This window comes from Ranitomeya imitator, chromosome 1, assembly GCF_032444005.1.
Source record: "Ranitomeya imitator isolate aRanImi1 chromosome 1, aRanImi1.pri, whole genome shotgun sequence".
In the NCBI taxonomy this organism is placed as follows: Eukaryota; Metazoa; Chordata; class Amphibia; order Anura; family Dendrobatidae; genus Ranitomeya; species Ranitomeya imitator.
The window spans coordinates 795,839,035-795,855,167 of record NC_091282.1 but is presented as its reverse complement, the minus strand read 5'-3'; the positions used below and the strand labels follow the sequence as shown (position 1 = coordinate 795,855,167).

Here is a 16,133-nt window from a genome sequence, read left to right as displayed (position 1 = left end):
GATCTGGAGGTGATGATATTTTGTATATACTCATGATCTGGAGGAGATGATACCTTGTATATACTGATGACATGGAGGAGATGATATTTTGTATATACTGATGATCTGGAGGTGGTGATACTTTGTATGTACTGATGATCTGGGGGTGATGATACTTTTTATATACTGATGATCTGGGGGTGATGATACTTTGTATATACTGATGATCTGGAGGTGATGATACTTTGTATATACTGATGATCTGGAGGTGATGATACTTTGTATGTATTGATGATATAGAGGAGATGATACTTTGTATATACTGATGATCTGGAGGAGATGATACTTTGTATATACTGATGATCTGGAGGTGATGATACTTTGTATATACTGATGATCTGGAGGTTATGATACCTTGTAAATACTGATGATCTGGGGGAGAGGATACTTTGTATGTACTGATGATCTGGAGGAGATGATACTTTGTATGTATTGATGATCTAGAGGAGATGATACTTTGTATATACTGATGATCTGGAGGTGATGATACTTTGTATATACTGATGATCTGGATGTGATGATACTTTGTATGTACTGATGATCTGGAGGAGATGATACTTTGTATATACTGGTGATCTGGAGGAGATGATACTTTGTATATACTGATGATCTGGATGTGATGATACTTTGTATATACTGATGATCTGGAGGTGATGATACTTTGTATATACTGATGATCTGGATGTGATGATACTTTGTATGTACTGATGATCTGGAGGAGATGATACTTTGTACATACTGATGATCTGGAGGAGATGATACTTTGTATATACTGATGATCTGGAGGAGATGATACTTTTTATGTACTGATGATCTGGAGGTGATGATACTTTGTATATACTGATGATCTGGGGGTGATGATACTTTGTACATACTGATGATCTGGAGGAGATGATACTTTTTATGTACTGATGATCTGGGGGTGATGATACTTTGTATGTACTGATGATCTGGGGGTGATGATACTTTTTATATACTGATGATCTGGAGGAGATGATACTTTGTATATACTGATGATCTGGAGGAGATGATACTTTGTATATACTGATGATCTGGAGGAGATGGTACTTTGTATATACTGATGATCTGGAGGTGATGATACTTTGTATATACTGATGATCTGGAGGAGATGATACTTTGTATATATTGATGATCTGGAGGAGATGATACTTTGTATATACTGATGATCTGGAGGAGATGATACTTTGTATATACTGATGATCTGGAGGAGATGATACTTTGTATATACTGATGATCTGGAGGTGATGATACTTTGTATATACTGATAATCTGGAGGAGATGATACTTTGTATATACTGATGATCTGGAGGTGATGATACTTTGTATATACTGATGATCTGGAGGAGATGATACTTTTTATGTACTGATGATCTGGAGATGATGATACTTTGTATATACTGATGATCAAGAGGTGATGATACTTTTTATATACTGATGATCGGTGGGTGATGATACTTTGTATATATTGATAATCTGGAGGAGATGATACTTTGTATATACTGATGATCTGGAGGAGATGATACTTTGTATATACTGATGATCTGGAGGAGATGATACTTTGTACATACTGATGATCTGGAGGTGATGATACTTTTTATATACTGATGATCTGGGGGTGATGATACTTTGTATATACTGATAATCTGGAGGAGATGATACTTTGTATATACTGATGATCTGGAGGAGATGATACTTTGTATATACTGATGATCTGGATGTGATGATACTTTGTACATACTGATGATCTGGAGGAGATGATACTTTGTATATACTGATGATCTGGGGGTGATGATACTTTGTATATACTGATGATCTGGAGGTGATGATACTTTGTATATACTGATGATCTGGGGGTGATGATACTTTGTATATACTGATGACCTGGAGGTGATGATACTTTGTATATACTGATGATCTGGAGGAGATGATACTTTGTATATACTGATGATCTGGAGGAGATGATACTTTGTATATACTGATGATCTGGAGGTGATGATACTTTGTATATACTGATGATCTGGAGGAGATGATACTTTGTATATACTGATGATCTGGAGGTGATGATACTTTGTATATACTGATGATCTGGAGGAGATGATACTTTGTATATACTGATGATGTGGAGGAGATGATACTTTGTATATACTGGTGATCTGGAGGAGATGATACTTTGTGTATACTGATGATCTGGAGGTGATGATATTTTGTATATACTGATGATCTGGAGGAGATGATACTTTGTATGTATTGATGATCTAGAGGAGATGATACTTTGTATATACTGATGATCTGGAGGAGATGATACTTTGTATATACTGATGATCTGGAGGAGATGATACTTTGTGTATACTGATGATCTGGAGGTGATGATATTTTGTATATACTGATGATCTGGAGGAGATGATACTTTGTATGTATTGATGATCTAGAGGAGATGATACTTTGTATATACTGATGATCTGGAGGTGATGATACTTTGTATATACTGATGATCTGGAGGAGATGATACTTTGTATATACTGATGATCTGGAGGTGATGATACTTTGTATATACTGATGATCTGGAGGAGATGATACTTTGTATATACTGATGATGTGGAGGAGATGATACTTTGTATATACTGGTGATCTGGAGGAGATGATACTTTGTGTATACTGATGATCTGGAGGTGATGATATTTTGTATATACTGATGATCTGGAGGAGATGATACTTTGTATGTATTGATGATCTAGAGGAGATGATACTTTGTATATACTGATGATCTGGAGGAGATGATACTTTTTATGTACTGATGATCTGGAGGTGATGATACTTTTTATATACTGATGATCTGGGGGTGATGATACTTTGTATATACTGATGATCTGAAGGAGATGATACTTTGTATATACTGATGATCTGGAGGAGATGATACTTTGTATATACTGATGATCTGGATGTGATGATACTTTGTACATACTGATGATCTGGAGGAGATGATACTTTGTATATACTGATGATCTGGAGGTGATGATACTTTGTATATACTGATGATCTGGGGGTGATGATACTTTGTATATACTGATGATCTGGAGGTGATGATACTTTGTATATACTGATGATCTGGAGGAGATGATACTTTGTATATACTGATGATCTGGGGGTGATGATACTTTGTATATACTGATGATCTGGAGGTGATGATACTTTGTATATACTGATGATCTGGGGGTGATGATACTTTGTATATACTGATGACCTGGAGGTGATGATACTTTGTATATACTGATGATCTGGAGGAGATGATACTTTGTATATACTGATGATCTGGAGGAGATGATACTTTGTATATACTGATGATCTGGAGGTGATGATACTTTGTATATACTGATGATCTGGAGGAGATGATACTTTGTATATACTGATGATCTGGAGGAGATGATACTTTGTATATACTGATGATGTGGAGGAGATGATACTTTGTATATACTGGTGATCTGGAGGAGATGATATTTTGTATATACTGATGATCTGGAGGTGATGATATTTTGTATATACTGATGATCTGGAGGAGATGATACTTTTTATGTACTGATGATCTGGAGGTGATGATACTTTGTATATACTGATGATCTGGAGGAGATGATACTTTGTATATACTGATGATCTGGAGGAGATGATACTTTGTATATACTGATGATCTGGGGGTGATGATACTTTGTATGTACTGATGATCTGGAGGAGATGATACTTTGTATATACTGATGATCTGGGGGTGATGATACTTTTTATATACTGATGATCTGGGGGTGATGACACTTTGTATATACTGATGATCTGGAGGAGATGATACTTTGTATATACTGATGATCTGGAGGAGGTGATACTTTGTATGTACTGATAATCTGGAGGAGATGATACTTTGTATATACTGATAATCTGGAGGAGATGATACTTTGTATATACTGATGATCTGGAGGAGATGATACTTTGTATGTACTGATGATCTGGAGGAGATGATACTTTGTATATACTGATAATCTGGAGGAGATGATACTTTGTATGTACTGATAAAGTGGAGGAGATGATACTTTGTATATACTGATGATCTGGGGTGATGATACTTTGTATATACTGATAATCTGGAGGAGATGATACTTTGTATATACTGATGATCTGGAGGTGATGATACTTTGTACATACTGATGATCTGGAGGAGATGATACTTTTTATGTACTGATGATCTGGAGATGATGATACTTTGTATGTACTGATGATCTGGAGGTGATGATACTTTGTATAGACTGATAATCTGGAGGAGATGATACTTTGTATATACTGATGATCTGGAGGAGATGATACTTTGTATATACTGATGATCTGGAGGAGATGATACTTTGTATATACTGATGATCTGGAGGTGATGATACTTTGTATATACTGATGATCTGGGGGTGATGATACTTTGTATATACTGATGATCTGGAGGAGATGATACTTTGTATATACTGATGATCTGGGGGTGATGATACTTTGTATATACTGATGATCTGGAGGTGATGATACTTTGTATATACTGATGATCTGGAGGAGATGATACTTTGTATATACTGATGATCTGGAGGAGATGATACTTTGTATATACTGATGATCTGGAGGAGATGATACTTTGTATATACTGATGATCTGGAGGAGATGATACTTTGTATATACTGGTGATCTGGAGGAGATGATACTTTGTGTATACTGATGATCTGGAGATGATACTTTGTATATACTGATGATCTGGAGGAGATGATACTTTGTATATACTGATGATCTGGAGATGATACTTTGTATATACTGATGATCTGGAGGAGATGATATTTTGTATATACTGATGATCTGGAGGAGATGATACTTTGTATATACTGATGATCTGGAGGAGATGATACTTTTTATGTACTGATGATCTGGAGGTGATGATACTTTGTGTATACTGATGATCTGGAGATGATACTTTGTATATACTGATGATCTGGAGGAGATGATATTTTGTATATACTGATGATCTGGAGGAGATGATACTTTTTATGTACTGATGATCTGGAGGTGATGATACTTTGTATATACTGATGATCTGGGGGTGATGATACTTTGTATATACTGATGATCTGGAGGAGATGATACTTTGTATATACTGATGATCTGGAGGAGATGATACTTTGTATATACTGATGATCTGGGGGTGATGATACTTTGTATGTACTGATGATCTGGAGGAGATGATACTTTTTATATACTGATGATCTGGGGGTGATGATACTTTTTATATACTGATGATCTGGGGGTGATGATACTTTTTATATACTGATGATCTGGAGGAGATGATACTTTGTATATACTGATGATCTGGAGGAGATGATACTTTGTATATACTGATAATCTGGAGGAGATGATACTTTGTATGTACTGATGATCTGGAGGTGATGATACTTTGTATATACTGATAATCTGGAGGAGATGATACTTTGTATATACTGATGATCTGGAGGAGATGATACTTTGTATATACTGATGATCTGGATGTGATGATACTTTGTACATACTGATGATCTGGAGGAGATGATACTTTTTATGTACTGATGATCTGGAGGAGATGATACTTTGTATATACTGATGATCTGGAGGAGATGATACTTTTTATGTACTGATGATCTGGAGGAGATGATACTTTGTATATACTGATGATCTGGAGGAGATGATACTTTTTATGTACTGATGATCTGGAGGTGATGATACTTTGTATATACTGATGATCTGGAGGAGATGATACTTTGTATATACTGATGATCTGGAGGAGATGATACTTTGTATATACTGATGATCTGGAGGAGATGATACTTTGTATATACTGATGATCTGGAGGAGATGATACTTTGTATATACTGGTGATCTGGAGGAGATGATACTTTGTGTATACTGATGATCTGGGGGTGATGATACTTTGTATATACTGATGATCTGGAGGAGATGATACTTTGTATATACTGATGATCTGGAGGAGATGATACTTTGTATATACTGATGATCTGGATGTGATGATATTTTGTATATACTGATAATCTGGAGTTGATGATACTTTGTATATACTGATAATATGGAGTTGATGATACTTTTTATATACCAATGATTTGGAGGTGATGATACAATGTTACATTTAAATTCAATCATTTTTCCATGGCATCCATAGACTGCTGTGCAAAAACTGCCCAACCTGATCTTTTTTTTTTTTCTCCTCCTCGGGCTCAACCATTACCATTTGCACAGGGGGTTAGCGCTGCCTATACTTTCCTTTTCATTCTTTCAGGCAATCCTTTATACAGGCAGTCCCCCTGTGCACTGGTGGCACCCAGCTGGAGTACAGCAGTGCTATGGGTGCTATGCTGTCTGCTCTAGAATCTGCAGCTGCAGCATCTGTTCCTCCCTGACCCCTCAGCACTGCAATGGCCTCATTCCTCCCATCAGCCTACAGATGACATGCTGCCATCTCCTGTGCACCTATCCCATGCCTACCTGCTCGCTTACCTATGCACCAGCACATCAGTATTGCTTGTAATTTACTTTTTCATTTGCATTAATTAATATATAAATATATGTATATTAATTTTACAATGGAATCTAGAGATCTGGTGCTAAGAGCCAGCGCAGAATTCAATAAAGTGAGGAAAAGGTAAGTGGAATGTGCTAATGTGCACTGTGATGGGTGACCTTAGTGCTCAGGAGGGGGAGCACTTAAGGAAAATGAATGGATTTGCATGCCCTTTTAAAAAAAAAAATTTCCATGGGTTTTTGCTGCAACAACTGCCCTTGTTTCCCATGTTGGCATGCTGGATACAGAGACAGGGAGAGCTGCAAAGGAGGTTACACTCCATGCCAGCGATGGGGCAGGTGCAACAGTGATTGATTGCATCCGTATGTGATCAGATATGGTGCATAGGAATAAATATGTGCACCCCCCTTCTCCAACCTGGGTACCGATACCGCAGTGTTAGGGGATCAGAGCGCTGTGCACTGGATCAATGCAGGAAAGCATAATATAGGGCTCCCTCAGTATAGTGACTGCAGGAATAAATACATCTATGACTGAGCCATTCACATCTGCCAGGATCATGGTGCAAATATTCATGACTCCTGGCATGGCACGGTGCGGACCGATGCTGTGTCATCCAAGGAAATAAAATGTTACATTGTAACAGAAATGTATCCGATGTCAATAATATAACAATTATCTAATACTTTGGAAGCGATACCCAAATTTTAAGTGAATTATAACCAGGTTTTTTTCCAAATATATCCACTTATTTATTATTATTATTATTATTATTATTTTTTTGTTAATTGGATTATATTCCAGGATCGGATTATTTTAAAATTATTTTTCTTCGTATAGTCGTCTTATTTTATCTTCTCTAAAATGGCTTACTGATGGTACAGTATGATGACGTTCACCTATCTGATGATTTAGATTCCCCCCCCCCCCCCCAATTAAGAATAAATAAATAAAATCCTGGATGTAATGTCCAGGAGTGGTCTTGTCGGACCCGTTACATGAGATTAATGTGTGATGATGAGATGAAGTAATGAGACGGTTGTAGAATGTAATTGGGGGTGCAGTACTACTGATGGCAGCTAGGGGTCTCCACGGTCCTCCATGAACGGCGTCTGACACTTCTGGATTGGATTGTGGAAAAATTAATTTCTTATTATTTTCTGTAGCGGTAACATAATCTGCAGCACTGTGCGGGGGAATATAACTGATCTAGTGGGGGCTCTGATCTCAGACTTTATGCTCTGAAGTGTGGGCCCAACAAACAGTCTCCATGCCGATGTTATCCCTGGTCAGATTCAAGCCCAGAGCTGCTGTGCAGCAAAGTGATCATTATACACATAAATCAGTTTATAAAGGGATTGACCAATACTTTTCTACAGGATAGGCCATCCATTCCAAATCGGTGGGGGATGACACCCGTCACTCCCACCGATAACATCTGGCCGGTACTGAGACCAGGTTATGAATTGCAGATCTGCACAGCTCCATAATCTGTATTGTGGCCACAGCCGGTACTGCACATCTACCCCTATCGCATAATTAGGAAGGATCTGCAGTACCCCACTGCGGCCACAATACAGATAAGGCTACGTTCACACTAGCGTTCTGCTAGTGTGCGTCGCCTTAGCGTCGGGCGACGCAGCGGCGACGCACGCGTCATGCGCCCCTATGTTTAACATGGGGGACGCATGCGTTTTTGTGTGTTGCATTTTGCAACACTTGCGTCTTTTTTGCCGCTAGCGTCGGACCAAGAAAACGCAGCAAGTTGCATTTTTCTTGCGTCCGATTTTCGGCAAAAAATGACGCACGCGTCGCAAAACGCAGCGTTTTTGCGTGCGTTTTGCCGCGTTTTTGTGTGCGTCGTGCGTTGCGTCGCCGACGCAGCGGCGCGCAACGCTAGTCTGAACGTAGCCTAACGGTGCTGTGCTCTTTCGACTCCACAACTAACATCCATTTTTTTTTCTGTGCTGTGCTGTGCATAAATATGTGATTCTCCAGAATTTCTATTAGGCCGGGATCACACATACGCGAGATACGGCCGAGTCTCACAGGTGAAAACCCAACTCTGGCGCCGGCACTCCGGAGCGGAGCGTGCAGCCGTACAGCAACACATGGAGCTGCACGCTCCGCTCCCAAGTGCCGGCGCCAGAGCTGGGTTTTCACCTGCGAGACACGGCCGTATCTCGCGTATGTGTGATCCCGGCCTTAGTCTTTGCCTGATGAAGAGACCTGTGTAGTCTCGAAAGCTTGCAGTTTGTTACCATCTTCTCAGTTGGCCATTAAAAGGTATCAACCACTGAGGACTCTCAATTCTAAATATTTTTCTATCCACTGGCTAACACGGTACCAAGATATATCTTTCCTGCAACTAACATTTAGGCAGAGCCAGAAACCGCTCATCAGTGGGGGTCGCGATGCCTAGGGTCACAACCCCTTTCTGTCCTAGGTAGAGGTCATCAATATAAACGTAGTGGACAACCCCTTTAACCCTACAGTGTGCCTTTCCCTGATTGATCTCTATAAATTATGAGAAACCTCCTTGGTCACCCCCCCAAAATCATCTAGAGCCTCTCAGTAAATGCTGGATAGAGAGGAGGGGGATGCAGTTGCAGCTGGGCTCTGTCTGAGAATTATGCTGTGAGAGGGGAGAAGGAGAAGACACGAGATCAGAGCTCGCAGCAATCAGGCGGACTGACTTAAATTGGTAAGACGCTTGCGCATGACTGTGAAATTAGATCTAACATGGCTGGCTATGGTAGAAGAACTAGAAAGAGATGCCTGCCCATAATAATCATCATAGAGAACTGTAGTGATTTAAAGGGGTTGTCCTGGTGAGGGGTTGGGCACCAGGCTGGAAGAAAGAGAGAACACCACAGCGCCGCACACTCTGTGTGGCCATTATCAGGTACTGCAGCTCAGTGTCTATTGAAGTGCATGTGACCTAGGGTGCAGTGCCTAAAAATGACCAACAGAAGGTGTATGGAGCTGTGCTGCTCTGGCTCCATTTCTTGTTTACTTATGACTGTCACTGATTGGCTGGTTTCAGACCCGACTCTGCCCAATCTGATACTAACGGCCTTCATCCATAACATAGTAGTGGACAACCCCTTTAAGTGCAGCGTTCTCACACTGTTCAGCGGTGGAGAGATAATTGGAAGCATGTTAAAATCTAATAGGGTCCCATAGACCTCCATATGTGCCGCCATCTGGCGCCCTGCAGCTATGAGCCGTCAAGGTGGTGGTATATTTGTGTCGCCATCTGGTGGACGTGGTGGTTACTGACCCTGATTAGCAGCTATGCTGTATACTAAGAGGATATCCTGGTGGTCTCTTGTATATATGTGACGATCAGATCGATTTTCGGCACTGGCGCTATAGGCACGCTCACAGCGGTATAAAAGGAAGAATGACTGACGCTCGGCATCAGCAGGAAGGATTTATTTGTGAAACCCATAAAGGCAACAGGTTTCTGCTAATAACCAAGAAAAATTATCTTTCACAATTGGTGCAGAATCCAACCAGAGGAGGAGCACTTTTAGACCTAATACTATCTAATAGACCTGACAGAATAACAAATCTGCAGGTGGTCGGGCATCTAGGAAATAGCGACCACAATATTGTACAGTTTCACCTGTCTTTCACTAGGGGGACTTGTCAGGGAGTCACAAAAACACTGAACTTTAGGAAGGCAAAGTTTGAACAGCTTAGAAATGCCCTTAATCTGGTAGACTGGGACAATATCCTCAGAAATAAGAATACAGATAATAAATGGGAAATGTTTAAGAACATCCTAAATAGGCAGTGTAAGCGGTTTATACCTTGTGGGAATAAAAGGACTAGAAATAGGAAAAACCCAATGTGGCTAAACAAAGAAGTAAGACAGGCAATTAACAGTAAAAAGAAAGCATTTGCACTACTAAAGCAGGATGGCACCATTGAAGCTCTAAAAAACTATAGGGAGAAAAATACTTTATCTAAATAACTAATTAAAGCTGCCAAAAAGGAAACAGAGAAGCACATTGCTAAGGAGAGTAAAACTAATCCCAAACTGTTCTTCAACTATATCAATAGTAAAAGAATAAAAACTGAAAATGTAGGCCCCTTAAAAAATAGTGAGGAAAGAATGGTTGTAGATGACGAGGAAAAAGCTAACATATTAAACACTTTCTTCTCCACGGTATTCACGGTGGAAAATGAAATGCTAGGTGAAATCCCAAGAAACAATGAAAACCCTATATTAAGGGTCACCAATCTAACCCAAGAAGAGGTGCGAAACCGGCTAAATAAGATTAAAATAGATAAATCTCCGGGTCCGGATGGCATACACCCACGAGTACTAAGAGAACTAAGTAATGTAATAGATAAACCATTATTTCTTATTTTTAGGGACTCTATAGCGACAGGGTCTGTTCCACAGGATTGGCGCATAGCAAATGTGGTGCCAATATTCAAAAAGGGCTCTAAAAGTGAACCTGGAAATTATAGGCCAGTAAGCCTAACCTCTATTGTTGGTAAAATATTTGAAGGGTTTCTGAGGGATGTTATTCTGGATTATCTCAATGAGAATAACTGTTTAACTTCATATCAGCATGGGTTTATGAGAAATCGCTCCTGTCAAACCAATCTAATCAGTTTTTATGAAGAGGTAAGCTTTAGGCTGGACCACGGTGAGTCATTGGACGTGGTATATCTCGATTTTTCCAAAGCGTTTGATACCGTGCCGCACAAGAGGTTGGTACACAAAATGAGAATGCTTGGTCTGGGGGAAAATGTGTGTAAATGGGTTAGTAACTGGCTTAGTGATAGAAAGCAGAGGGTGGTTATAAATGGTATAGTCTCTAACTGGGTCGCTGTGACCAGTGGGGTACCGCAGGGGTCGGTATTGGGACCTGTTCTCTTCAACATATTCATTAATGATCTGGTAGAAGGTTTACACAGTAAAATATCGATATTTGCAGATGATACAAAACTATGTAAAGCAGTTAATACAAGAGAAGATAGTATTCTGCTACAGATGGATCTGGATAAGTTGGAAACTTGGGCTGAAAGGTGGCAGATGAGGTTTAACAATGATAAATGTAAGGTTATACACATGGGAAGAAGGAATCAATGTCACCATTACACACTGAATGGGAAACCACTGGGTAAATCTGACAGGGAGAAGGACTTGGGGATCCTAGTTAATGATAAACTTACCTGGAGCAGCCAGTGCCAGGCAGCAGCTGCCAAGGCAAACAGGATCATGGGGTGCATTAAAAGAGGTCTGGATACACATGATGAGAGCATTATACTGCCTCTGTACAAATCCCTAGTTAGACCGCACATGGAGTACTGTGTCCAGTTTTGGGCACCGGTGCTCAGGAAGGATATAATGGAACTAGAGAGAGTACAAAGGAGGGCAACAAAATTAATAAAGGGGATGGGAGAACTACAATACCCAGATAGATTAGCGAAATTAGGATTATTTAGTCTAGAAAAAAGACGACTGAGGGGCGATCTAATAACCATATATAAGTATATAAGGGAACAATACAAATATCTCGCTGAGGATCTGTTTATACCAAGGAAGGTGACGGGCACAAGGGGGCATTCTTTGCGTCTGGAGGAGAGAAGGTTTTTCCACCAACATAGAAGAGGATTCTTTACTGTTAGAGCAGTGAGAATCTGGAATTGCTTGCCTGAGGAGGTGGTGATGGCGAACTCAGTCGAGGGGTTCAAGAGAGGCCTGGATGTCTTCCTGGAGCAGAACAATATTGTATCATACAATTATTAGGTTCTGTAGAAGGACGTAGATCTGGGGATTTATTATGATGGAATATAGGCTGAACTGGATGGACAAATGTCTTTTTTTGGCCTTACTAACTATGTTACTATGTATGTTACTATGTTACTTATCATGGCGGCCATAACAGTAGAAGGAAGAATTGTGGGGGAGGTATACAATGTAGGTTGTTACAATGTATCGGGCAGACAGATATACAGTCGCTTTTTTCTTACACTGATGCATTGCAACAAACCTTCAGCTGTAGCATTAGGTCCGGGGATTTTCACCAGATCTGTGTGCATAAATCCTAACAGCAGAGGGTTTGTGTCCTCCACCATCTTAAAGGGATTGTTCACTGCGTTGATAATGATGAGGACCTATCCTTAGCATATCAGATCGGTGGGGTCCGATACCCGATGTCCCCACCGAGCAGCTGTTATTGGCCTCAGCTATGCTGCCAATTACCACATTGAAAATCCACAGTAAAAGGAATTCTTCTTTTTCATGTGTTTTTTTTTTTTACCACGGTGTGTGAATTAACGCTGCCTGTGAGACATGTTAGCTAAAGAACATCTGAAATATTATATTGGGGCGACAGGACGCACGGATTACTGTACGTATGTCGTGGGGTACTGCAGAAGTGGAGCACCCTCTAGGACCGTGGGGTATTCGGTACCGGGCCAGTTCTGTCCTTATAGGGGTGGTCACATTGGCAGTGACCCAGTCCGTGGCCCTGGGCGTCCAAGTTAAAAGAAAGGTCTTTAAAGGGGTTGTTGTGAATAAAGAATAAAGTTTGCTCGTGACGCCACCTGTGGTATTCGGTCAGGGATGACCGACACTGTTTAAAGGGGTCCACTGGGAATGATGTTATGGCAGCAGGGATGGTATGGCTTCCCACAGGTGAAGCCTAGTCCCCAGGGCTCCCGATGTAGTAGGCAAAGATGACCGACGGTGTAGTGCCGGAAATAATCAGAGGACACAATGTTGCAGTCTCTTTACCTTTTACTGGTAGTAGGCAACCACAGTCCAGGGTACCAGATCACAGGTGATGGTGTGGTCCGGCCACCCTGGAAGCGATTCGGAATCCCCCTTGCCAGGTGGGGTTGGAAGCCTTGCTTACTGCACTGTGTTGTAGTCCCTTGCAGCCTAAGCCTTCACACAAGGTCCTTGCTTCCTTTCTCTGTCCTATTAATAGGATAAGATCCGTATGGCAGACAACTCGAGCCTTTTTACAGGTGTTCCTACTTGCGGCGACTCCGGGCTCTGTATGCTGCTGTGCCTTCAGATGTAATGGTGGACAGGCAACTTTCAATCTCCTGCCCACTGGTTTCTGCTGTGGGGCATACAATTCCCCCACAGCCTCGGAATTCCGGCCTCCGGTTTCTGTGCTTTAGCGTGGAGGGAGCTCAGTCGTGGTTCCCCTCCAGCTCATTTCTCCTGGGGTGCCAAGGGCCCACCAGTTACATTGACTTTGGGGGGCCCACTTTTCACCTGTATACGAATATTACATTATTCTCATTCACAAATGTACTTATATCTCTATATAATAATACAACACTGGATAGTTTGGTTAATGAATGAGATGCTTCGTTTTTCTGTACAGAGTGAATAAAGTGAATTATGCCATGTACTGCCCATATAGTGGGGTTGGGGGCTCAGATTTGCACAGGGGCCCACCAGGGGATTCCCCTGTTACCCTATGGGCCACTCCGAGCTTGCTCCTGACAGACTCCCTATATCTCTCCCTCTGACAGACTGACTAACTCTTCCCACAGCTAGAATATATATAAAGAAGCTCCCCTGAAACCAGGTCTAGAGCTCCCCCTTCTGGCCTGGAGTCAGAACAGTGTTGTGTGTACAGGTTACCTGTCAAAGGGATCCTCATCGCTTCCAAGCATGGCATCACCCTCCCCATGAGGAAGGCAATACCACTGTGACAACCGAACTCCTGGGGTGTCACAGAAGAATGGGGGTGCATTGCGAGCCCCCAGGTAATGTGGTTCCAACTTTTATTATTGCAGGTCACAATGCGACCACATTGGATTGCATTCTCAGTGGCATAAGCGATCTTTAGCCTTGAGTCATCTGTCGCCACAACAGTCGCAGTGTTACCTTTACACATTTACACTGATGTGCAGATGGATGGATTGCATGATATTACAAGAAAATGGTATTTCCCCAAGTGTAAAGTTCTCCCAAGGATCCAGGAATGACGATGATGATAAGGATGAGGAAGATGATGTTGATGATGATGACAATGATGATGAGGATGATGTCGGTGGTAACAGCTTCCTGCTCCACCAGTTCAGCAGATCGTCCTTGCTGACATCATTGTCGCCTGCACTAAGGCAGCAGCTCTCTGCACCCTTGTGGCAGGGATTCGGGGTGCTTTTTGCATCACCCACACCAGTGCCCGTCTGTGCAGACAATGCTGTTTTAAGATTAACCAAGGCACAAGCCTAACGGGTATTTAGGACTTGGCGGCCCTGACCTAGGTTACCTTTACATTTTTTTATGTAAATGAAGAGTAAAAATTCTGCAACTTTCTAATAACTATTTACAAACCCTGTGCTCGCTGTAATCAGAACCTTCTTATTTAGCTCCAAAACTTGTTCCAATCCGATATTTCTCACAGCTGAGGGTTTGTTACAGTCATGCAATGGCCACTGAGCATATTAAAAAGAAAAGAAAATGTTGAGGGCTTGCCAAGGGACTTACATCCCACCCAAGTGGTCCAAGTGGCATCTCCGGAAAGGGTAGTCCTTACAACCAAGACCATAGTGCTCTGCAATCATATCCATGGGGGATGGGAAGTGACAACCGCTCTGTGATGGAATCTTGCAGCAGTTGTCACTCACTTCCTTTCCCCTTGCTCCACTCTTGGGGAGATGGAAGGAATATGTATGTGAATATTGATGTACAGGGTCGGATGGCAGCCGGTGCAGGCAGCAGCCTATGGGCATTCATGCCGCAGTCACAGATCCATTGGGAAAAGTTCCCTCTTCTCTCCCTCCATGCTATAAACATACTTCTCATTACAGGTAACCTTCGTACAAGAAAACAAGTCTGTACAATGACCTTTGTATGGTAACAACCGCCGAGACCTGAAAGGGCCTTCCTTATATAATATAGGGGATTTCCTGCCTATAGATCACCACGCATGGCTGACTGCACCTGCTTTCACTGGGATCTATCAGGGCAACATGGTATTGATCCCTCTAAGGCAGAGCAAAACTACAGCTCTCAGCATTCCCTGAATGCTGCCGCCATTCTGGGGTCTTGTTTGCTTGAGTGTCGGCCCCCTGAGGATACACAGATGCTGCTCCAGCACTGGGTGGTGGGTAGGGGGGAAATGGGCAGGTTTCAGACTCCTTAAGTGTGCAGACCCCATATACTTTGCATTTGTGCTCATGCCCAAGGAGAACAAGGCAGCGGCGCATGCGCAGGATTTGGCGGGCCTGGGTGATGATCCAACACTTGCAGGGGAAGGATACCCTGACTCGCTGCAGCGTACCCTTCCACCAGACATGCTCAGTCTGATACATGGCTGATCTCTCCCCTCCAGTTTTGATTGATATCCCTCTCTGCCTACCAGACTCCTCCAAACCTTGCGCTACACCAGTGCCTTGTACTTTTGGGCATGAGCAAGGAGTACTGACCGTGTCCGGCTTATTCACGGTGCACCTCGCTAATCTGGGCATGCTCAGATGGACCCGACTACGTGACTCTTCCTTA

At 41.7% G+C, this 16,133-nt stretch overlaps 1 protein-coding gene across 1 annotated transcript in view; it reads left to right on the top strand.

Annotated features, from left to right (window-relative positions):
* The window catches only part of LBHD2 (LBH domain containing 2), a 764,964-nt gene that overhangs the window by 137,860 nt on the left and 610,971 nt on the right, over positions 1-16,133 (top strand). The gene's annotated exons all lie outside the window — the stretch shown is intronic.